We start from the raw sequence: 26,421 nt of genomic DNA on the forward strand, positions 1-26,421 counted from the left end.
TGTTTTTTTTTTATATTTTCTATCTTTTTGTTGAAGTTCTTCCACTCTTCTCTGCCATCCAGTGAACATCTTTATTATATTATGTTTTATTTAGTTTTTTTTGTTGAGAGATATGCTTGTTGTGTCTCCCCATTTTACTTGACTTTGTTTCTGTGAATTAGGTGGAACAACTACTCTTCCTAAACTTGAAGAAATAGTCTTGTGTATGGTTGCCCCCTGTGAAGACTTTGTATGTCTGGTGACTTTGGCTGGCTGAAGCTGTGGTTGACACGAGCTGGAGTTCAGGGGGCACTCCATACTGGCGCTTCCCTGGGAGGATGGCTGGAGCTGAAGGAGGTGTGTTCTAGGGTGGTTCCAAGGCTCTCTGTGTAGAGGGTGTCCTGGCAGAGCTGACAATGAGGTGGGTGAATGCCAGGGTGGTCTCTATGCTCTCCTGCAGAGGACTCCCTGGCAAGATGGTTGAAGTAGGTATGGGCTGAAGGATTCTGGGTTGTTCCACACAGTAGGCACCCTGGCAGGACAGCTATATGAAATGGACATGGGCTGAGGTGCCACTGCATTCTCAGTGCAGGGTCTATGTTGGCAGGGTGACTGGAGCCAAAGTTAACATGGGCCAGCACAACCCAGGGCATTCTGCATGGGGACATCCCAGTGGGGTGGCTGGAGCTGAAGCAGGCATGATCCAGGAGGTCCCAGAGAACTCTGCACTAGCAGTGCCCTAGTGGCTGCCTGGAGTGTTATTGGGTGCTGTGTGCCTATGTCACCTTAGTGTGATGGCAGGAGCTGTGGTTAGCTCTGATCCAGGTGTCTTGGTATGCACTGTGCTGGGCTTCCCTGGTGGCATGGCTAGGGCTGGTAACAGCTAGGGTCCTGGGGCTCACTGAGATGGTAGGCTGGTAAAGGCATCTGAACCTTGATCTTGTTGATGCTATCAAAGTGGAGAAGGACCATAAACTATTGGGCTCACAAACTCCTTTGACATGGAGAAAAAAAAATAATGAAACATTAATTTCTAGACATAGGTTTATCTTATTTGGAAACATAGATATTCAATGTATTTAACAACTCATCACTTAACCTAGCAAAACTTTAAAGTTTTAGATGATCAAAAAAGTTTGCAGCGGGCAGCTAGGTGGTTTAATTGGTTAAGAATCCAAGTCTTGGTTTTGGCTCAGGTCGTGATCTCATGGTTGTGAGATGGAGACCTGCAACGCTCTGAGCTCTCAGTGTGGAAACTGCTTGAGTTCTCCCTCCCTCTCGCTCCACTTAATCTCATTCACTCTATCTTTCTAAAAGTAAATAAATCTTTAAAATTGTTTACCTAAAACACTTTTATTTATACCTATTCAATTTACTTCTTAACAGTTATGTTTAGATTATCCAGAAAAACTCCATCGTATCAGACAAACCCAGTCATTCTCCTAAGTTAGTTTTTTTGTCGTTGAAAATTTTGAAATCTAGATATAACATGAACATATTTTACTTTCAGAATAGGTAGGATAAAAGTTTTTATTGCTGATAACTATAAAGGCATGTGTATTGAACCAACAACCTTAAAATAGCTTTAATGTTGAATATTTTCCCAGATCACATGAAACTGAAGTTCATTTGGATTAAGTTTCTATTTAATTTAGAATTTTATGAACATTTAATTTTTATAAACTCTTAATTTTCTTTGAACCAATGAAAGAGCTCTTTTACAAATTAATTCTGACAGTACCATCCAGAGGTAGAAAAATAGTATATCTCTATATACCCTTATATACATATAGATAAATACAAAGTTCTTATAGCTTCTGTTTTAAAACAATATAAAACTCACTAGTTCATACATAATAGTTTGAAGAAATTAAGTTTACTTACTTAGCTAAAGCCTTTTACTATTTTTAGAGAGGAATTTTTAAAAAAGATTTACTTATTTATTTGACAGAAAGAGATCACAAGTAGCCAGAAAGGCAGGCAGAGAGAGGAAGGGAAGCAGGCTCCCTGCCGAGCAGAGAGCCGGATGAGGGGCTCGAGGTGGGGCTGGATCCAGGGCTGGATCCCAGGACTTTGGAGTCATGACCTGAGCCGAAGACAGAGGCTTTAACTCACTGAGCCACCCAGGCACCCCTTTAGAGAATAATTTCTTTTTTTTTTCTTTTTTTCTTTTTTTAAAATTTCTTTTCAGCATAACAGTATTCATTGTTTTTGCACCACACCCAGTGCTCCATGCAATCCGTGCCCTCTCTAATACCCACCATCTGGTTCTCCCAACATCCCACACCACCTGCTTCCAGTTTTGAGGGGGGGGGTAGAGAAGAATTTCTATTGGTCCCTGGAAGTAATTGTAAGGAGGCTGTGCTAGAGTTTGGACATAAGGGCCCTTTTAATAGTTTGTATCTTAAAAAAGCCTCTTCCCTCCTTTTTTCCTTCAGTCTTTGGTGATTGTAGGCTATGTTTACACTACAAAGACAATATGCTTCATAGCTTTTGAGGGACAGAGAAAGAATATAAGTTTTTATCTCTAAGACTTTTGGGGTAATTGTTACTGAATCAGAATGGTCCTATACTTTTAAAAAGGCAAATATTCTGATCTTTTGTACTATCTGTAAGCATTTTGAGAGGAAAAAGTGAGAATTAGGCATTGGTAAAGGTAGATGGGCTTTAATTTGTTTGTAAAGTTGCATTTCTGGCTTTGTAGACATTTGCAAGTCAATTATTATTTTTAATTCCCCAGAGCTGAATTACAGCCTGAATATTAAGGGGCCGAACTGCTTTTTAAATTAAAGACTTTAAGAAAGTCCCTGATAGAACTTGATTAAGCATTTTAACAAAGGCATTCTGAGTAAGTGATTCTGAGTTCATGATTCAGCGCTGGCTTCTGTTAGTCCCTGAATGTCAGCCGATCATTTGTAGGAGCACCTAGGAGAAAATTTGGTCATCTGTTTTTCCTGTGAGAGGGGTGTTGTAAATGGTTACTAATCTTTCTAATTCCTCTCTAAATTTGGTAGGATCTTGTGAAAGGGGAGATAAAAGGGCTTTATAACTTAAAAGATATGTTGCTGTTCAAGAAACAGGTTTTTTTTTTTTGTTTTTTTTTTTTGTTTGTTTGTTTCTGTTTTTGTTTTTGGTGGTGGGGGTCTAGAATACATCTCAAAGGACATTGTATAAGAATGCCTAAAGCTGGGCACCTGGGTGGCTCAGTTGGTTAAGCCACTGCCTTTTGTTCAGGTCATGACCCTGGAATCTGCTTCTCCTTCTGACCTTCTTTCCTTTCATTCTCTCTTTCAAATAAATAAATAAAATCTTAAAAAAAAAAAAAAAAGAATGCCTAAAGCTGGCGGAGCCTGATTATAAAGTCCAATTAAGTAAAGTGAACCTTAATGCTAGTTTTGAGAGCTTGTGTTAAATGCTGAAAGCTAGGAAATGAATTTATTTTCGTGACCTGTATACTTTGAACCAAAAAAGAGTGCTTTCTATAAATCTTGTAGGGAAAAGGAAGTTAGGCAGATGGGGCCAGATTTTGATAAGGAGAATTTAGCTTGGATGTGGACATTAATTTTTGTCTAAAGTCTAGTGTCTGTTCTCTCATCTTGTCAAAGAGAGTCCCTGAGGCTAGCTGTTATACTAATGAAACAATTAACCCTGTGCAAGAAATTTTTTTCTTTCAAACATAGCCAACTTCAAGGATCCATTATCTGACCACTGATGATAAGGATCTTCTTAATAGTGACTCAAACCAATAAGCCATTTTATGGGAAGACTGGAGACAACTTTCCATGTTTAGACCATGGACACAAGAAGCATCCCAAAGAGGTCATGGATGATGTAGCTCCCCATGATCCAAAAGTGTACTCCCAGTTATAGTCTAAGAAAGCAAAAGCCTTTGTTTCACCGGTGGTAAGGATGGTATAGTGAAAACAAGTCTGGTCTCCCATAAAAACAGGAGATGCCTCCAGTCCTAGACCTGCTAATCTGTGTCATCAGGCAGAATGGAACTTTTCCAGTACTAATGAGCAAAGATGTTTAGGATGAAAGGTCACTGCCCATAAGGGACTTTTGTTATGACAACCGTCCCTGAGATCTGCCATGGCTGGACAAGGAGAATGCTACTTGTACCTGTGGATCTTGGAACCCCACTCTATTTTGCCGAAGAGGGTATACTTACCTGGGTGGCCGAGACCAGAGAGGATATTCTCACTGATTATAAAGCCAAGCTCTTAGAACATAGACTAAGACAAACAAAACAAAACTTTATTTGGATTTTATACAGGGGACCTATAGCAAAGTTTGTCCAAGTAGATGACAGTCTGAGGAGAACTATGAAATCACCAGTCTGTGAGGCTTGCTTGAACAGCAGGCTTAAGATTGCATTATGTCCTATGGTAATTCCTTTTTATGACAAATGCCAGAGAGAGAGAAAGGTAAACAGTGACCATCTCTGGAAGGAAATGAAACGGTCAAACCAAGAGTATTCTGCCAAATTTTCCAGAGTCCCGAAGCTCAAGAAACTAGTTCCACAAATATTTTCTCCTGCTAATCCAAGTTACAAAGAAAGATTTCTCACCATTCTCACATATATTAGACCCTACAGGCAGAGCGCTAGGGGTTGATGGGCTTGTCAGATGTCTCAGGATTTCTCAGCTGCAGCAGTGTCCAGCTAGAGTTTATCCTGCAGATGATGTCATCTGTGGGGCAGGAAAAACTTTCTTGTAGCCTTCAAGGCCCTTCTAGCTGCCCTGAGAATTAAATTAACATGGGCAGATTAACAGCAGAAAAAAAAAGTTTATGTTTGCACAAAACCCAATATTAAAATCAAGACCCAAAGACAAGACTGAAGCATGCAGCTTTTCTTTATGGGGCTCCTGTTAGTACAGAATTTGGGCTGGGATAGTAAGTTCGTAAAAGTAACAAGGTTTTGTTACTATTGGTTTCTTCCGTTTGGGATCCCTTGTCTCTGACTCTAGGGATGTCTGTTTCTTGGTAGAAGAGGGTGACTTTCACATGGGAGATTTATTGGCGGTTTTCTGGAAACCAAGGAGGGTCACTGTGTCCTTCCTGCACGGGACATTTCTTAAGTAACTTGAATTCAAAATAATTAATATGCCATTGCAGAACATTCTGGGTGGCCCTGATCCCCTATACCGATAAACCGAGGACTCCGGCAGGCAGCCAGGCCAAATGGGCTCTGTCATCATTTAGAAGCTGCTGCCTCAGATTTTCAGGGGTGGGATTCCTTCACCCTGGAGGCTGTATAGGTGGCTGGGGATCAGCCCTAGCTCCACAGCTCTGGAGGGCCCTGGCCACCCACACCTGGCTGTTGGGGTGAACACTGCCCGTGCTCTCAGCACACAGGTCAGAGACGCAAATGACCTGGAGCTGGACTGTGTTGAGAGAATCCAGGTCTCAAGAGTGAGCTCTTGGGGGTCCGCGGCATCTGCCTCCTTCCAAGCCCCAGTGTAAACAAAAGTACGTATTTCCCCTGAAGTCATGCTGGAGGAAACTAGACTGTCTTGCCAGAATAAGATCCATCATCAAGCCTCCCACTTCTCTCTTATTTGGAGGCTAGCCTGTCAGTCTCCCAGGCCTCATCCTGACAGTGTCGTCCAGTTTCCTACAGGTCTGCCTTCAGGGAGAATATCCACAGTTCTGTAGGTTAGGCCTTGGAACTGAACCCCCAACAGCCCTTTCCAATGACCTGGCCTGTCAGGACCCTGCCCTGTTCAAGTTCCCTGTGTACCCTGAACTGAACTGTATGTGCGTGCTCAGGACATGCCTTGTCATGGGTTGGGCAGGGAGAATTTTAATTTATCCTTCAAGGTTCTTCTAGCTGACCTGAGAATTAAATTAACACTGAACAGATTAATAGGAGGTGGGGAAAAAAGCTGGTCTTGGGAGGCTGAGGTCCTACAGGCCTGGTTCCTAGCCACAAGCACAGTCTTCAGGGTGAAGAAAGCCCAACCCCTTGTAAATCTTTCAGAGGAGCCAGTAGTTTTTAAATTGGTAACAGTCAGTCCACTTATTAGGTTGGTTTCCTGTTCAGGGCCTGGGTTTACCAGGAATCAAAGATGCCCTGGCCAGTCCGCCTGGCCCCTCCTGGCAGGAGAGTCCAGATTCCTTCTGCTTTTATCTTTGGTGTGTATTAATTTGATGTGATTTCAAATCCATTTATAACAAAGATTAAAAAAAAATTTTTCTGGAAGTTGTTTTGATGTAAGAATGAAGTACATTGGGGCACCTGGGTGGCTCAGTGGGTTAAAACCTCTGCCTTCGGCTCAGTTCATGATCCCAGGGTCCTGGGATCGAGCCCTACGTCAGGTTCTCTGCCTTCTTGTGATCTCTATCAAATAAATAAATAAAATCTTAAAAAAAAAAAAAGAATGAAGTACATTGTGTCAGGATATCATCATTTCATCTCTTCTCATCCATGAGAACTTAATAGCTCAGTGACTGGGGGTCCTGGCCATAGACTTGTCAATAAAAACATGAAAAAGCAAAACAAGTATGACAAGGGGACATTAGGTTATAAATACTGAGAGTTTATGAGGACTAATCCTGAGAGTGTTTGGTTTGGGCAAGACTACGCTTTGCTAATCTAAAATGACTCTTAAAGACCTAGAGGCAGTCGGCTCCTACCAAGGTTAAGATGACTCTTTACAGGCAATGGCGAAAGCCATGCAGGGTCCCTGCAAAGATCATCTGCCTTTGTTCCCTAGCAACAGCTCTAGCCAACACGAGACTTTTGCACTAACAGATGGACTTCAGCTCCAGGTTGGCTAAATGGTCCCTTCTGGGTACCAACTCCTATAAATGTTAAATAAGTCCAAAATGGAGTCCTTTGTTCCTCACACCAACAAAACAAGACTTAATTACCGTTTCAACCTACTCCACAGAAGTGACCTTTCAAAAGTCAATCCGAAATTTACTGATCAGCAATAGTGAGGTAATCTTCATGATTAAAAAAAAAAAAATCTTTTCATCCCTTCACCCCTAAAAACCAACAAACAAAAAGAATATCCTGGACTGAAACCATTTTTTTTTTAAAAAGATTTTATTTATTTGACAGAGAGTGACACAGTGAGAAAGGGAACACAAGCAGGGGGAGTGGGAGAGGGAGAAGCAGAGAGCCTGACGCGGGGCTCAATCCCTGGACCTTGGGATCATGACCTGAGCCGAGGGCAGACACTTAACGATTGAACCACCCAGGAGCCCCTGAACAATTCTTTCTTCTTTTATTAAGTTCCTTGCCCCACCCGTTCTTCCTATAAAAACCTTCCATTTTGTATAACTCCTGGGAGCATCTCTCTACTTGCTGGATAGGGGGTTGCTCGATTCATAAATGATTAATAAGCCAAGCACATCTTCACATTAATGCACTAGAATTTTTTTTTTTTTTTAAACAAAAGGTATATCTTAAGTAAATTTGGACTTTATCCCTTTCACCTTCCCTTGCCTGGAACAAGTGTGATTAATCTATCATTGTGATAGTGGAGAGAACATGGAACTAAGAGGGTCATTTGAAATGGAGCCGGGGGGACATGGAGGAAGTGGGACTGTTCGTCTTTTGTCTAAATTTCTCAGCTAAAATCAAGATATCTGCTGCATGTTTAAATGGAAGTAAATGGACTTGCCACTTAATACGAGCTCTAGTAAACCATCCCAGATAGATTAGTGTAACTGTAGCTATACCAGCACCAATCAATTTAACCTACCATTAAGGAGTATTTACAAAAAGATTTCATTGTTCCCTGTACTAGTTTCTGTAACCCCCTATCTTCCCTGTCTGTAAACCACATGGGAGAGGATGGAAGTTTGCACAGGACCTCAGGGCGATCAATATTAATATTCCTCAGCACCCTATAGGATCCAGCCTTCACACTTGTTCATATCCATTTCCCTAATAGCAATACCTCTACTATTATAGACCTTTGCAATGCCTTCTTTAACCTACCTGTTGATCCTGAAAGTCGGTTCTTACCTGCCTTCATCTGGGAGGGACAGCAGTATGCATGGACTGTCATGCCATAGAGCTATACTGAAAGCCCCAGTTCTCACGATTCATCATACTCAATCTTTATCCTCTAGCAGATCAAATTTTTATGGTCTTCTTCTCTCTCACCCCCAAGTGTTACTGTCACGTGCCGTAATTTCTTAAATTCTGCTACTCTACTGCCTTTACCCTCTGATGAAACTCATGACTGTATCTAACAGACTTCTCATAGCACTTCACAATGCAAACTTAGTCTGGTCTACCAGTGGTTCGTATCTTAAAGATAAAACAAAAAACTATCAAGCTGGCTATGTGGTTGTCTCCTTAACAGAAAACACTGAAGCAGGACCAATCACTGCAGCCCTCTTAGCTCAAGAAGCAGAATTGTTTGCCTTAATCAGAGCCTGATTTTGGCAGAAGGACGAACCATTAATATTTACACCAGAAGTTGCTGTGTTGTTGGTATAGCACATGATTTTGGTATGTTCTGGTAACAAAGAGGGTTTGAACCTCTATTGGACAACAGATTGAAAATAGTCCTTAGGTCCTTGTATAGCATCTGATAGTTCCAAGGTGTAAGTCTTTAGCCATTATCAAAATCCTGGCCATTCAATGGGCAACACCAAGGAAACAAAGGGAATCATTCGGCTGATGCAGCTGCCAAAGAGGCTGCTTTTAAAAATTATAAACCACTTTTTGAATTCCCACTTGTACCTTCTGACTTTACCAAAAATCTTAAAGATTAAAAGAAACTTGGTCTGATCAAGGCTGCCAATTTGACTGTCAATGAAATCTTTGGTATATGTCAAATGACAGACCAGTCCTCTCTGATTATGTCCAGAAACAATTTTCTTTTTTGTAAGTTATTTTTATTAACATATATTATTTGCCCCAGGGGTACAGGTCTGTGAACCATCAGGCTTACACATTTCACAGCACTCACCATAGCACATACCCTCCCCAATGTCCATAATCCAACAACCCTCTCCCTAATTATCACCCCACCCTGGCCAGCAACCCTCAGTGTGTTTCCTGGGATTAAGAGTCTCTTATGGTTTGTCTCCCTCCTGACCCCATCTTGTTTCATTTTTCTCTCTTTACCCCCCAGAACCCCCCCCACCCTGCCTCTCAAATTCCTCATATCAGGAGATCATATGATAATTATCTTTCTCTGATTGACTAATTTCACTCAGCATAGTACCCTCTAGTTCTATCCATGTCATTGCAAATGGCAAGATTTCATTTCTTTTGATGGCTGTATAGTATTCCATTGTGTGTGTATGTATGTATGTAAGTATCTATCTATATATATATATCACATCTTCTTTATAGAAACAATTTTTTTTAATTTTTTATTTTTTATAAACATATATTTTTATCCCCAGGGGTACAAGTCTGTGAATCACCAGGTTTACACACTTCACAGCACTCACCAAAGCACACACCCTCCCCAATGTCCATAATCCCACCCCCTTCTCCCAACCCCCCTCCCCCCAGCAACCCTCAGTTTGTAGAAACAAATTTTTAATTGTATTCATGAACTTACCCATTGGAATGCTGACAAGATGGTCCTACAGGGAAACAATACTTTTGGAAACCATCTCCAAAAATATCCTCAAATTTATGAAAAATGTCAGATTTGCCTTAAACATAACCCTCGAAAACCTCTTCATACTTCAAAAGAAAAATTTCCCTTCTGGGCCCTTTGAGATATAGCATTTGGATTTTATCCAGCTGTCACCATCTTTATATTATTTTCTTCCTAGGGAGAAGCCTCTCCTTGCCACAGAGCTATGGCCTTAGCAGTAGAAAAATTTCATTAGAAAAGATTATTTCATAGTCACCAAACTGTGGAAAGAACGAAGATGCCCTTCAATGGACAAATGGATAAAGAAGATATGGTCCATATATACTATGGAGTATTATGCCTCCCTCAGAAAGGAAGAATACCCAACATTTGTATCAACATGGATGGGACTGGAGGAGATTATGCTGAGTGAAATACGTCAAGCAGAGAGAGTCAATTATCATATGGTTTCACTTATTTGTGGAGTATAAGGAATAACACGGAGGACATGGGGAGATGGAGATAAGAAGGGAGTTGGGGGAAATTGGAAGGGAAGATGAATCATGAGAGACTGTGGACTCTGAACAAACTGAGGGTTTTCAAGGGGAGGGGGGTGGGGGTTTGGGTGAGCCTGGTGGTGGGTATTAAGGTATTAAGGTATTATTGCATGGAACACTGGGTGTGGTGCATAAACAGTGAATTCTGGAACACTGAAAAGAAATTTAAAGAAAAATAAATAGAAACTTTTTTAAAAAGAAAAGATTATTCCAAATTGGGGAATGCCCTCAGAACTTCATAGTGACTGAGGGACCCATTTCACTGGATAGTATACGGTCACTTGCCACATTTGGCCAATGATACAACACTTCCACTGTGCCTATCATCCTCAATCATCTAGCCTTGTAGAATGTATCAATGACATTTTAAAAACCCAGTTGGAAAATTTATGGAGTTTTTCTACTTGCCATGACCAAGAGCTCTTCCCTGGCACTATGGAATCTTTGACCCATTCCTTCTGGGAGACTAAGCTCTTACTCTTTGAAATAACTGGAAAACCAATGAGAATAGATTAAGGTACATATGAACTCAGCTTACTGAAAGATAAGTTGATGACTCACTATAAAGGAACTAATTCAGGCACTTTTTAGCAGGGAAATGAACACCTCAAACATCATGGCCTTTAACCCAGAGACATGGTTTATTGGAAAGGACACCTCCATCAAGATTCCTTCCAGGAGGGTATGGAGGATCATACCAGGTACTATTGAAATCCTTGTGCTGCTAAATTAGAATGCATAGACTCAGGGGTTTATGCTTCCTATTTTAAAAAATCTTCAACAGAGACAACTATCATATGATCTCCCTGATATGAGGAAGTGGAGATGCAACATGGGGTGTTAAGGGGGTAGAAGAAGAATAAATGAAACAAGATGGGATTGGGAGGGAAACAAACCATAACTGACTCTTATTCTCACAAAGCAAACTGAGGGTTGCTGGGGGGAGGGGGGTTGGGAGAAGGGGGGTGGGGTTATGGACATTGGGGAGGGTATGTGCTTTGATGAGTGCTGTGAAGTGTGTAAACCTGGCGATTCACAGGCCTGTACCCCTGGGGATAAAAATGTATGTTTATAAAAAATTAAAAATTAAAAAAAAAAATCTCCAACATCTAACTGAACTACCAGACCAACAAGAGACCTTAAAGGGAGAAAAAGCAGATGACATCTGTATAGACTATTCTCCCAGGACTCAGGACCAGGCCAGTATTATGTTTTCAAGAGTCATCGCACCAATATTTGGCTTATGAGTTTATTAATATTTCTCTTCCCCCTCATTACTGCTTTCAATTGGAAGAACAGTGCCATAATTTAGATGTCTCAATCCCTTGCTACTTCTAAAAAACTTTCTGACTGTATATCTACAGGATAGTTTACTGATAATGACCCCATAATGTTATTTATATGCAACTTAGCCATGGTGCTCAAATACTTCCATTAGTTACTGCAAAACAGCCCCCTCTAACACTTATTCTGTCAGATATTGCCTCAAGAAAAGCCTCCGTGTTTTATGGTTATTTCCCCCTAAATTAGAGACTACCTCGAATGCAAACTGGTACAGTCTGAAGGTTCCTCAGAAAGTTAAAAAGATAGAACTCCCTATGATCCTGCAGTCACACTGCAGGGTAAAGCACTTGTCACGATAAGCACTGGGTGATGTATGGAGTTGTTGACTTACTATAATGTACACCTGAAACTAATATAACAGCATGTTAACTAATGAACTAAAATAAAAACTTAGAAAAAATTAGAGACCACCTCCTATGTTAACAGAACTTTAATTAGCAAAATATCGAAACCTACTCCCTCCTTCTCCTAGAATTACCTTTACACAAATTGTATATCTTTTACCCGTTCCAATAGAATTTTTTCCAACTGTCCGTTTCCATTAGGCCAAACTCTTTACATATCTCTTTTTGAAAGTACTGACTCATTATGCACCATGCCTTCTGGTACTATCCTTTGACAACTCAAGATTGCCCTTTTATGAGGACTATGTTTAACCAAACCACTGGACTCCCAAGGCCCTCTGGTTCCTTGGCTAGATATTATCCTCCTTCTCTTTTCTCAAAATGAACGTTTAAACAACCAAAAATTATGTGGCATTTTATGCACCCCTAAAAGATACATCTTTGCACACGTTACCACACCTGAGGCATTTGATTGTTTAGATCGATGAATTACTGGCCAGTGCCTCTGGGGCTGCCTTCTTTCCCCCTCAGCATTCTTAGAGCCCAGTTAACCTCCCATCAAGAAAAGAGCCTTGTTCATAAGAGAATTATCCTGAGAATCTTTGTGAAGCTAATAGCTATGTACATTCCAAAGGATGTGATCTGTCTGTGGGCTTTTCTGGTGAGATCAGTAATGATTTCTTCCAAGTTTTATTTTCCTGGCTGGGGGTTGGTACCCTCCAATGTAACATGTTACAAAATTTAACCAGAACAGTTAGTCAAATTACTTGCTTGATGGCCTGAGCTATTAAGGTTCAAGAAAAATCTTTAGATTCCCTAGAATAGCATCAGATTATTTACTTGCAGTCCAAGTAGGGGTTTGTGGCATAGCTAAAACCTCAGGTTGTACTTAAACACTTCCCAACAAGTGAAATTGGAGCTCACTAAACTACTTAAATTAGCTAAATCTTTAAAGAGAAATTCAAGCTTTGTACTAGAATGGTTTGCTTTTAAATTCTCATCTTTTTAATTGGCTTCTCTCAGGACTCAGGACTCTCGCATTTTGAGTATACAAATTATATTATTATTGTTTTAAGTTGTATTTATTATTTTGGTACTAGTTGCTTAAAGACTTAAAAATATTCATCAAACTTACCCACTGACAACCAAAAAGTGAAACTTCAACTGACATAGTCTAAGGTCCACTTCCTTAAACCTCCTTGTTTCCCAAATGTGGCCTTAAGACTCTTGCACAGCAAGTCTGTTAAGCATGATGAATATTGGCTAACCATGAGACTGTCCACTTAGGTACTTGGTGGACCTGGAGCAGGTTGTTGGCCACTTCAGGCAATGAGATTACAAAACCAAAGGTTGATCACTGATGCTTTCTGTATGCAAATATCTCAGTCAAAAGGGAGTAATGATAATGGAGAGACTCAAAGCACTGCTAAGAGGGTTATTTAAAATGGAGCTCAGAGGATACTGAGGAAGTGGGGCTCATGTACATATTCTGCCTCAAATTCCCGGAGTTCTGGAACTCACCTAAAAATCTTTCGCTGCATGTTAAAGTGGACATAAATGGATTTTCCAATTAACACTAGTCCTAGCAACTGATCACATAGAGATTAGTGTTATAGTAGCTATACCAGCACCAATTACATTTAATTTGAAATAACTTACTTAAATTCCCTCTTTCCTCTTTATAAACTCTAATTTGGTGTTATATGTAACTAATGAATCATTGAACACTACATCAAAAACTAATGAAGCTATGTTGGTTAATTGAGCATAAGGGAAAAAACCTCTAATTTCCTTTATCTCTCCTCCAGAGCACAATTTTGATTTTGGTTGAATCTGTATCTCCCAGATTGTAATCCCTAACACTCCAACTAAATGCATGTATTTTATTTTGCATCTTGCAGTTTTGTCTTTTGTTGGTCAACAGTTGATTTAGAGTATGTTATTTCTTTATTGGCTTATTAAAGATATGCTCCTGTATGCTATTGAGTTGTAAAATCCCACAGTGAAACTGTGTGAAGCAAACTGTTGCCAAACTGAGTACAGGGGGTATAGCTCAGGGGTAGAGCATTTGACTGCAAACTGAGTATTTATGTGTCTCCCCCACCAAAATAATTGGGTAGCCTACAATCCAAAGCAAAGTAGTAATAAGTAATGTTGGTCAGTAGTCTGGGATATATCCTACTCCATGCCAAATTTGAAAATAGGTTGATACATTATATTAATTTTATAATTGATTAAAATCTGGTTAGGCCCATTTTCAGATTGAGAAATTTTAAACTTAATATACTATTTACATCTGTAACAGCCTACTGAAATCATAAACAGCCTTTGAATGGACAAAACTGATAGCTGATATAATTTGGTACTACATTGGCACAATAATTACTTGTGATGCTTTACCATACTATAGACACTTAATAGAGCATTTCAAATAGTTTTATATGATAAGGATTTTTTTTTTATTATGTTAGCCACCATGCAGTACATCATTAGTGTTTGATGAAGTGTTCAGTGATTCATTAGTTGCATTTTGAACACAGTTGTGTAAGACAGGAGGAAAAGAGCAAATATGCCTTGGTAGCTAACTCTATTAAAATTACTCAGCAGGTGGTTTAAGGGCCAAATAGGTTTTATATTAACTTCTGAGGATTCCTGGAGACCTACTGAGGACTTAGTTAATACTTAAAGTTAAGGAAACTCCAGATTTTGGCTTGATCAACTCAGTTTGTTATATCTTGTGTTAAAAAGAATAACTGAGAGGGGATGCCTGGCTAGCTCAGTCAGTAGAGCACGAGGCTCTTGGTCTTGGGTTATGTGTTTGAGCCCCACATGGGGTAGAGAGATTCTTTTAGGGTTAAGGAAAGATGGCAGCAGAGTAGGAGGACCTAGGCTTGCCTTGTCCCATGAATACAACTGGAAAACTATCAAATCATGCCAGATACCCCAGAAATCAACCTGAAGCCTGGCAGAACAAACGCCACAACTAAAGGTAGGAAATGTGGAGACACAGTTTGGGAGAGTAATGGATCATGGTTGCTGCAGTGGGGAGGAAGGTGATTCCAGAGAAGGGTGAGAAATAATGTAGCAGACAAGGGACCCCACACGGAGAAGACAAATTCTCATAGCAGTTGGCTTGGAAAGCAAGATGGATTGAATTTCATGAATTCTTGCAACTATCAGGACTTCAGGAATTTTTAAGATCAGCAGGCTTGCCTTGGAAAAAAAACCCAGATGGTACTGGGGGTGTTTTTGGAGAGAAGGCAGGTATGTTCCCATGAACATACAGTGTGGAAACCGTGATACGAAGAGTTCCTGGGGCACACAGTGGGCAGGTTATTTGCTCAGTTCCGAGCATGTCCCAGAGAGGCAGCATTCGTGGAGAGACCAGAACAAAGGAACTGGCAGGCCCCATGTCCCTCCCCTCTGCCCTTCACCTAAGCACAGGGCCCCCTGTGGGTACCAGCACAGCACCAACATTCACTACCTACTTTAGACCAAACAACATTCCCCATGTCTGGTGGAACCACCCTTCCTAGTCATGCTTGCCTCAGTCCCAGTGCTGCCCTCCTGCACCCCCAAGATTAGCCTAACACCCTGCCAACACTTCATCTCCCAACCTAGGAGTTTTGCAGGGCCTCATTTCTGGTGGCAGTGGTGACAGGTCTCATCTTACAAGCAGACCAGAACATATCTAGTTAAAACCTGTCTCACTTAGGTCAGGGACCAAACATGGCCCACAACAGGCAAAGAGAGGCTTTCCAGACGACTGGCCTGAAGGATAAAGTGGCCAGGACACAACAGCAGAGTATAGGCAGCACTCATTGCAGACATTCCCAGAAGTGCTAGGCCCTGGGAAAGAGGAGACACTACACAGCAGGGCACTATAGGACCTCTTCTTCATAAGGCCATTATACTTAAGAACAGGACATATAGCTGACTTTCCTAACACACAGAGCCTTAGAGAAAAGAACACCAAGGAATTTTGCCTTAAATGAAGGAACAGAACAATGCCACAGTCAGTTTTTAAGTGAAACATAGGGGTAACATGCCTGATGGAGAATTTAAAGTAATGATCGTAAAGATACTCACTAAACTTGAGAGAAGAGTGGAAGACATCAGTCAGACCTTTAATACAGAGATATCTGCTATATTACTAGCAGAGAGAAAGTTTCAATAAATCAAATGAGAAACATGCTGATGTAATGAACAGCAGCCTGGAAGAAGCAGAACAAATTAATGACCTAGAAGATAGAGTAATGGAAAGTAATCAAGTTGAACAAAAGAGAGAAAAAGAATTATGCAAAATGAGATTAGACCTAGAGAACTCAGTGATTCCATCAAACATAATAAGACTCATAGTGAGAAAAAGGAGCAGAGAACATATTTGAAGAAATAATAGCCCCAAACTTCCCTGATCTGGGGAAGGAGATGAATAATCAGAATGAGGGGACATAGAGTCCCCCCTCCCAAGCAAAATCAACAAAAGCATATCCATACTAAGATATATTGTAATTAAAATGGCAAAATGTAGTGTTAAAACTATTTAAAAGCAGCAAGACAAAAAAAAAGACAATTACATACAAGAGAAACCCCATAAAGCTATTAGTGGATTTTTCAGCAGAAACTTTGCAAAGCAGAAGGGAATGGTATGGTATTTGAAGTGCCATTTAGAAAAAACTTGCACCCAAGAATATCATATCCAGGAAGGCTGTCATTCAGAATAGAGAGATAAAGAGTTTCTCAGACAAAAACTAAAGCCGTCATGACCACTAACCAGCCCTGCAAGAATTCTTAAAGAGGACTGTTTGAGTGCAAAGATAAGAACAAAAGTGACAATATGAAAGTGGGAAACACAAAAATAGAAAGATGAAAAATAGAAAGATGATTGTCTTTTAAAACAATCAGCCAAGGAACTCACAAAACAAAAGGATGTAAAATATGACACCTAAAGTGTGGGGAGGAGAGGATTAAAGAATGAGTTCAGATGATGCTGAGTGAAATCAGCCAAGCAGAGAGAGTCAATTATCGTACGGTTTCACTTATTTGTGGAGCATAACAAATAGCATGGAGGACATGGGGAGATAGGAGAAGGGAGTTGGGGGAAATTGGAAGGGGAGGTGACCCATGAGAGACTATGGACTCTGAAAAACAATCTGAGGGGTTTGAAGGGGCGGCGGGTGGGAGGTTGGGGGAACCAGGTGGTGGGTATTAGAGCACGGATTGCATGGAGCACTGGGTGTGGTGCAAAAACAATGAATACTGTTATGCTGAAAATACATAAAAAATAAATTAAAAAAAAAAAAGAAACAAAAAAAACAACCATCAACTTAATATAGACTGTTATGCAGAAGATGTTACATGCAAATCTAATGGTAATCACATCAAAAATTCCAATACAGAGCTAAGAATAAAGAGAAAGAAGTCCAGGGGCCTGGGTAGCTCAGTTGGTTAACCATCTACCTTCAGCTTAGGTCATGATCCCAGGGTTCCTGGGATCAAGTCCTGCATCGGGCTCCCTGCTCATCAGGGAGCCTGCTTCTCTTTCTGCCCCTCCCCTCTGTTCATGTGTGCATCTCTTCCTCATGGGCACACGCATCTGTGCATGTGCAAAAATAAAAATACTTTTAAAAAATCCAAATATATCACTAAAACAAATGAGCAAACTATGAAAGAGAAAAAGATAAGGATCAAGAAAAACTTTAGAAACAACCACAAAACAAGTAGTAAAATGGCAATAAGTACATATCAATAAATACTTTGAATTTAAATGGACTAAATGCTCCAATTAAAACACTTAGGGTTACAGAATGGATATAAAAATGAGACCCATCTCTGTGCTGTCTACAGGAAACTAATTTTAGACCTAAAGACACCTGCAAATTGAAAGTGAAGGGATGGGAAACTTCTATCATGCAAATGGATTTCAAAAGAAAGCTAGAGTGGCAATACTTACATCAGACAAAATAGACTTTAAAACAAAGACTGTAGGGGCGCCTGGGTGACTCCGTCGGTTAAGCGGCTGCCTTCAGCTCAGGTCAGGATCCCAGAGTCCTGGGATCAAGCCCTGCACTCTGCTCAGCAGAGAGACTGTCTCTCTCTCTCTGCCTGCCACTCTGCCTATTCCTGCTTGTTTGCATGCTCTCTCTCTCTCTCTCTCTCTGTGTGTCAAATAATTGAAAAAATCCTTGAAAAAAATGCTGTAAAACAAAGACTAACAAGAGACAATGAAGGACACTATATAATCATAAACAGGACAATTCAATGAGAAGATATAATTGTAAATACTTATGCACCCAACATAGGAGCATCTAAATACATAAAACAGTAACAAACATAAATGAACTGATCAATAGTAATACAGTAACAGTAGAGAACTTGAACACCCCACTTATATATCAATAGACAGATCATCCAATCAGAAAATCAGTAAGGAAACAATGGCTTGGAATGACACACTGTACCAGATGGATTTAGAAGATATATTTAGAACATTCCATCCTAAAACAGTAGATTACACAGTCTTTTCAGGTGCACATGAAATGTTCTCCAAAATAGATCACATATTAACAAGTCTCAACTAATTCAAAAAGATTTTTTCTGACCAACATTATGAAACTGGAAGTCAAACACAAGAAAAAATCTGGAAAGACACAAATACTTGAAGGTTAAGTAATATGCTACTAAACAATGAATGGGTTAACCACGAAATCAAAGAAGAAATCCCAAAGTACATGGAATCAAATGAAAATGAAAACAGAACGTTCTAAAACCCTTCCCTTCTGAGAGGGAAAGTTTACAGCAACACATGCGTACCCCAAGAGGTAAGAAAAATCTCAAACAACCGAACCTTACACCTAAAGGAGCTAGAAAAAGAACAGACAAAACCTAAAATTGGCGGGAGGAAGGAGATAATGGTGAAAGCAGCAGTATATGATAGAGATACTAAAAAATCAGAAAAGATAAATGAAACCAGTAGCTGGTTCTTTGAAAAGATAAAATTCATAAACCTCTAGCCAGACTTATTGAGAGAGAAAGAATTCAGACAACATTACAAATGGAAGAGGAGAAATAGCAACCAACATCATAAAAATACAAATAATTCTAAGAGAATATTATGAAAAACTGTATGCCAACAAATTGGACAACTTAAAGAAAAGGATAAATTCCTAGAAACATATAGCTTACCAAAACTGAACCAGGAAGAAATAGAAAATTTGACTAGAACAATTACCAGCAAGGAGATTAAGTCAATAATCAAAAAACTCCCAAAAACCAAAAGTCCAGGGCCACACAGCTTCACAGGTGAATCCTTCCAAATATTTATTTTTAAAAATTTTTATTTATTTATTTGACAGTCAGAGGTCACAAGTAAGCAGAGAGGCAGGCTGAGAGAGAGGGGGAAGCAGGCTCCCCGCTGAGCAGAGAGCCTGATGTGGGGCTCGATCCCAGGACCCTGAGATCATGACCTGAGCCGAAGGCAGAGGTTTAACCCACTGAGCTACCCAGGCACCTCTCTACCAAATATTTAAAGGAGGAGAGTTAATACCTATTCCCAAACTATTCTAAAAAATAGAAGAGGAAGGAAGGCTTCCAAATTCATTCTATGAGGTTATCCTTACTCTGAAAACAAAACCATATTAAGACACTACAAAAAAAGAAAACTATAGTCCAATATCTCTGACAACAAATACTAGTGAAGAGAACCAACAATACATTAAAAAAATCATTCACCTCCATCAAGCTGGATTTATCCCTGGGATACAAGAGTGGCTCAATATTTGCAAGTCAGTCAGCATGTTATATTGCATCAATTAAAGAAAAGATAACCATAAAATCATCTCAGTAGATGCAGAAAGGGCATTTGACAAAAATACAACATCCATTCATGATAAAAGACCTTAACAAAGTAGGTTTAGAGGGAATATACCTCAACATTATAAAGGTCATCTGTGGAAAACCCACAGTGAACATCACACTCAATGGGGAAAAATTAAGACCTTTTCCCCTAAGGGTCAGGAACAAGAAGACAGGGATGTTCATTCTTCCTACTTTTATTCAGTATAGTAATGGAAGTCCTAGCCATAGCAATTACACAACAAAAGGAAATAAAATGCATATAAATTGGTAAGGAAGAAGTAAAACTTCTACTTTTTGCAGATGATACTATATTTAAAAAACCCAAAAGACTACACCAAAAAACCACTAGAATAAATGATCCCATTAAATCACAGGATACAAAATCAATGTGCAGGAATCTTTTGTATTTTTTAAATTTTTTGAAAGGTTTTTATTTATTTATTTGACAGACAGAGGTCACAAGGAGGCAGAGAGGAAGGGAAGCAGGCTCGCCACTGAGCAGAGAGCCCAAAGCAAGGCTCGATCCCAGGATCCTGGAATCATGACCGGAGGTTAAGGCAGAGGCTTTAACCGACTGAGCCACCCAGGCGCCCCTCTTTTGTATTTCTATACACTAATAATGAAACAGCAGAAAGAAATCAATAGAAAAAAAAATCCCATTTACAATTGCAACAAAAATAGTAAAATACATAAGAATAAACCCAACCAAAGATGTGAAAGACCTGTACTCTAAACTATAAAACAGTGATGAAAGAAATTGAAGATGATACAAAGAAATGGAAAGACATTCCATGCTCATGGCAGAGAAGAACAAATATTGTTAAAATGTCCATACTAGCGGCACCTGGGTGGCTCAGTTGGTTAAGCCACTGCCTTTGGCTCAGGTCATGATCCCAGAGTCCTGGGATGGAGTCCCACATCAGACTCCAGCACCCTGGGGAGTCTGCTTCTTCCTCTGACCTTCTCTCCTCTCATGTTCTCTCTGTCTCTCTCTCAAATAAATAAATAAAATCTTAAAAAAATAATAATGTCTATACAACCCAAAGCAATTTAATGCAATGTCTATGAAAATACCAACAGAACTAGGACAAACAATCCTAAAATGTATATGGAACCATAAAAGTTCCAAATTGCCAAATCAATTTTGAAAAAGAAATGCAAAGCTGGAGGTATCATAATTTCAGACTTCAAGTTCTATTACAAAGCTGTAGTAATCAAAACAGGGTGGTACTGGCACAAAAATAGACACATAGATCAATGGAACAGACTAGAAAACCTGGAACTAAACCCCCAATTATATGGTCAATTAATCTTTGACAATATGGGATGAATCAGAGTCACTGAAGAGAGCTTTACTAGACTAAATATGACAAAATTAGAATAGAATTCCAACAAACTCATTTGGACACAGAAACCCAGTGACTATTAGATTCATGGACCAAAAGAAAACAAAACTTTACCCTCACAGGAGGAGAGATTGTGCAGTTTGGGCCCATTACCACTGATGCTAACACAAATTGACGCCTTTGATTATTTGGAGAAAATAATACTAATTTATAAAGATCTTTGAATAGCAACAACCTGGAGATTCAGATGGTATCTACCTAACCTATTATTCCTTGAAATATATCCATTGAGAACAGCAGGAGGAGCAGGGGAAGCAGGATTCATACTAATATGAACTTAGAACTATTAATTGTGATTCATGATAAGAGACACCCTCACGGCTATATGTGGAAGCAACAGAACCAATTGAAAAGGTCAGTCTAAAAGCTGAGCCCCCATAGAAGAGAAAAGCATTACTTACAGTATTTTCAGGTGCCAGAAACACAGGACAACTGATTGATTTGATAAAAACAGCTGGAGAACTAAGTCTAGAAAAAGACTATAGATTTAACTCTTAAGTATATTGACAAAACAGGCCTACACCAAATGTAAATACCTAATCAAAATAGGCCATTTAGAACTAAGTATGCAAGATCCATTTGGCCATCTAAACCATTTAAACTAGCACCCTTTGTAACAAATTATAAAAATAGAAACCCCAGAAATTACACATGTTCAATGTCAGAGAAATGGAAACCAGCTCTTAGAGTAAATAGACCTAAGAAAAATAAACTCACATATAGACCCACTGACCCATCATTGTAAATACTCCTTTTTAAAGCTTAATCCCATTAATAGACAAGCCACTGGTAGCTAAAGGAGAGCAAATCCCACAGGGGCTGGCAGTCTCTGTCTCTTGGCCCAGGCTGGAGAAAATCACCCGGTAACCTGGCCATATCAGTAGAAACCACCTTTATATGTAAAAATGCTACATGTATCATTATGTTGCTAGATATATGGTCCTAGGTAACAATTACACTAGGTTATCCTACTAATTTAGAAAACTTTAACAATAAAAAAGGAATTAGTTGAAGTATTAAGATGAAAATTAACCCTGGGACAAGGTATATAGATTCCTAACAGTTGGTGATAGATCACTCATTAAGGATAAAAGCCTTATTGGTTCCAATTTAGAAAACATTCTTGGATAGATGTAATAGGACATACAAAATTTAAGGGAAACATTCAGGAACTTCTAAAGGAACAAATTACTGTCCTTACTATTTTACCATGTAACAACCCAGTCAGGTCTCTTAAAAAGCCAGATGGGTCATATAGACTCACAATAGATAATAAGAAGTTAAACAAATACTCTCTCAAAATTGAGGGAGCACTCTCAGATATGGGCATTATAATCAATATTACTACTAGATCAGCAACTTATTACATACTGATAGACATATCTGACGTGTTCATTGCTGTTCCCATTGATGAGGAGAGCCAACCCATACCTGCCCTCATATGGGAAGGCAGAAAATATCAGTTCACTGATCGTATACATCAGTAAGAGCCCACAACTTTCTAACACAAAACACCCAAGCCTTTCAAGAAAACAACACATACACAAACAAGCATTTCCTGTATTGATGACATACTATTTATGGTGATAACTGGGAAGAACAGAGAGTTAATTGAATTTCTTACACCCAGAGAATGAACCATTGACCCAAGTAACATCCAAGGACCTTATACTACAATAAAATTTCTAGGTTTTCTGAAGGCAAAAAAATTCCAGACCCAGTCACAGAAAAGCTAGGTTGCATTACATTTGTACCACAAAAGTAGCATCTCTGAAACTGATCAGACTGTTTGGATATTGGCAACAGCACATACCACACATGAGGATCATATTAAAACGTATTTATGAAATAAGTAGGAAGAGTAAGGGGTTTAGATGGACAGAGACTCAAGAGTCTGCCTTTACTTATTTCACTACTGCTGTCAGAACTTGTAATTCAGTGGCATCAGCTAATGAGGACTCTAGAGATAAGCCAGAATGCTTACACTCAAAAGGGTTTGCAGTGTGGGCTCTGCAGTCTAAAACACCACAGGACCCCAAATATTACCCAACTATATTTTGGATTAAGAGGTTCCCATGGCCCCAGAACAGAAACAACCCAATTAAAGGTTCACCTGGGCACTTTATAAGCCCTACAAAATGCAGAGAAACTAACAGAAAATAAACTAATTATACTCAAATACTCTCTCAAAATTGAGGGAGCACTCTCAAACTCCAAGATGCTATACTGGAGTGGGATAAGTAGGGCCCTGACAAACTGAAAGAAACTAGTCCTGGCCATAAAGTCCTAACATGGAAATGGTATATTTTCAAGCAGGAAAAATAGATTGAGATTCAACTTTCTGTGTGAACTGAGAAAATCTCCAACACGCCAACAGTGGACTTGCCAGAATTCCTGAGGGGTGAGCCTATCCAAGCTCCAGCAGTTGGGCAGTGGCGACTGCCATGGTCCGTGGCATTCAACAATGCCTGGTTTATAGATGGATCAGCCTCCATGACACCATCTGGAAAATGCTGGCAGGCAGCATCCTTGAGGACTAATGATGGTCCAGCCCTGTTAGAATCAGGGTCCAGAAAATCAGCACAATATGCTGAGTTAATAGCCATAAAATTGGCGATTGAACAATCTGTTAAGATATATGTCATTCTGATTTTCCTTATCTCAGACTCATGGGCAATAGCCACTGGAATAGCTTTTGGTCAGCAACATGGTGGGAAAAATGACTGGAAAGGGAAATAGGAACATATGGAGTAAGGATATATGAGAGAAAATGGCACTGGCTGATAGCTCCATGTTTATCACACATGTCTCTGCACATCAGAAAGACAACGCTGAGTAATGAAACTTAATGACCATATAGACAGCCTCATTAGGAAAGCACGCCCAAATTCCTGAAATTTAACAAAAACCACAATGATTCATGACTAATGAGGAAACCAATTCAAAACAAAACCATATGTAAACAAGAAGGACAATGCCAATTGATTAGATCATTGCATGGGCACCTATTATCAAACAATCATGCTGAGACACAAAGCACTAGAACATGGTTAGGAAAGAAACACATAACAATCAGCAGAACTAAAAGATGACCTACAGAATGGGAGGAGATATTTGCCAATGACATCTGATAGAGGGTTAGTATCCAAAGTCTATAAAGAACTAATTAAACTCAATACCCCCAAAATAATCCAGTTAAGAAAAGGGCAGAAAACATGAACATTTTTCCAAAGAAGACATACAAATGGTTAACAGACACATGAACAGATCCTGGACATCACTCATCATCAGGGAAATACATATCAAAAGCACAATGAAATGCCACTTCATACTTGTCAGAATGGCTAGAATTAACAACACAGAAAACAACAGATGTTGGTGAGGATGTGGACGAAGTGGAGCCCTCTTACACTGTATGTGGGAATGCAAACTGGTGCAGCCACTCTGGAAAATAGTTTGGAGGCTCCTCAAGTTGTTAAAAATAGACTTACCCTATGACCCAGCAATTGTACTCCTAGATCTTTACCCAAAGGATACAAAGATACTGATTCAAGGGAGCACATGCACCCCAATGTTTACAGCAGCATATCAACAAGAGCCAAATTATGGAAAGAACCTGTATGTCCATTGACTGATGAATGGGTAAAGAAGATGTGGTGTAGGCAGGAGGAGTCAAGATGGCGGAGAAGTAGCAGGCCGAGACTACTTCAGCTAGCCGAGATCAGCTAGATAGCTTATCTAAAGATTGCAAACACCTGCAAATCCATCAGCAGATCAAAGAGAAGAAGAACAGCAATTCTGGAAACAGAAAAACAACCACTTTCTGAAAGGTAGGACCGGCGGAGAAGTGAATCCAAAGCGACGGGAAGATAGACCCTGGGGGGAGGGGCCGGCTCCCGGCAAGCGGCGGAGCAACCGCGCACAAAATCAGGACTTTTAAAAGTCTGTTCCGGGGACACCTGGGTGGCTCAGTTGGTTGAGCAGCTGCCTTCGGCTCAGGTCATGATCCCAGCGTCCTGTGATCGAGTCCCGCATCGGGCTCCTTGCTTTGCAGGGAGCCTGCTTCTCCCTCTGCCTCTGCCTTCCACTCTGTCTGCCTGTGCTCACTTTCGCTCGCGCTCTCTCTCTGACAAATAAATAAAATCTTTAAAATAAATAAATAAATAAATAAAAGTCTGTTCCGCTGAGGGACATCGCTCCAGAGGCTACCCGGGGCAAAGCCCACACGGGGTCAGCGTGGCCTCAGGTCCCGCAGGGTCACAGAAGGATCGGGGGTGTCTGAGTGTCGCAGAGCTTGCGGGTATTGGAACGGGAAAGCCGGCTACAGAGACAGAGCCGACAGTAAGCTCGCAGCTCAGGGTGACCTTGAACCGGTCGCAGGCTCGGTGAGCTCGGAGCGCGGCCGGAGGTCAGGCAGACGGGAGTAACTGAGCGCGGTTCTCTGGGCGCGCACTGAGGAGTGCGGCCCTGGGCTCTCGGCTCCTCTGGGCCGGAGACCAGGAGGCCGCCATTTGTATTCCCGTCCTCTGGAACTCTACGGAAAGCGCTCAGGGAACAAAAGCTCCTGAAAGCAAACCCAAGCGGATTACTCACCCCGGCCCGGGGTAAAAGCGGTGCAATTCCGCCTGGGGCAAAGACACTTGAGAATCACTACAACAGGCCCCTCCCCCAGAAGATCAACAAGAAATCCAGCCGAGACCAAGTTCACCTACCAAAGAGTAGCAGAATTCTAGAGGAGGAGAAAGCAAAGCACGGACTCATGGCTTTTTCCCTGTGATTTTTTTTTAGTCTTGCGGTTAATTTAATTTAATTTTTTTCGTTTTTTTTTGCCTTCGGGTAAAATTTTTTTTTTTAACTGTTACCTTTTTCTTTTTTAACCATTTTTTACTAGTTTATCTAATACATATATATTTTTTTCTTTTTTATATTTTTCTTAGGTGTTTTCTTTTTTTAAAAAATTCTTTTTTTTTCTCTTTTTTCTTTTTTTTTATTGTTTCCTTTTTGAACCACTTTTTATCCCCTTTCTCCCCCCTCACGATTTTGGATCTCTTCTAATTTGGTTAAAGCATATTTTCCTGGGGTTGTTGCCACCCTTTTAGTATTTTACTTGCCCCTTCATATACTCTTATCTGGACAAAATGACAAGACGGAAAAATTCAACACAAAAAAAAGAACAAGAGGCAGTACCGAAGGCTAGGGACCTAATCAATACAGACACTGGTAATATGTCAGACCTAGAGTTCAGAATGACAATTCTCAAGGTTCTAGCCGGGCTCGAAAAAGGCATGGAAGATATTAGAGAAACCCTCTCGAGAGATATAAAAGCCCTTTCTGGAGAAATAAAAGAACTAAAATCTAACCAAGTTGAAATCAA

The 26,421-nt window shown here is 40.1% G+C and overlaps 1 long non-coding RNA gene across 3 annotated transcripts in view; it reads left to right on the forward strand.

Moving 5' to 3' along the window:
* Positions 1-26,421, forward strand: part of LOC309849405 — a 111,206-nt gene that overhangs the window by 43,098 nt on the left and 41,687 nt on the right. For all 3 annotated transcript variants that reach the window (XR_014303685.1, XR_014303686.1, XR_014303687.1), the window contains exon 2: positions 10,688-10,797. This is a non-coding gene — a long non-coding RNA (uncharacterized lncRNA). The remainder of the gene's footprint in view (positions 1-10,687; positions 10,798-26,421) is intronic.

Source organism: Mustela nivalis (assembly GCF_964662115.1).
Source record: "Mustela nivalis genome assembly, chromosome: 16".
Classification (NCBI taxonomy): Eukaryota; Metazoa; Chordata; class Mammalia; order Carnivora; family Mustelidae; genus Mustela; species Mustela nivalis.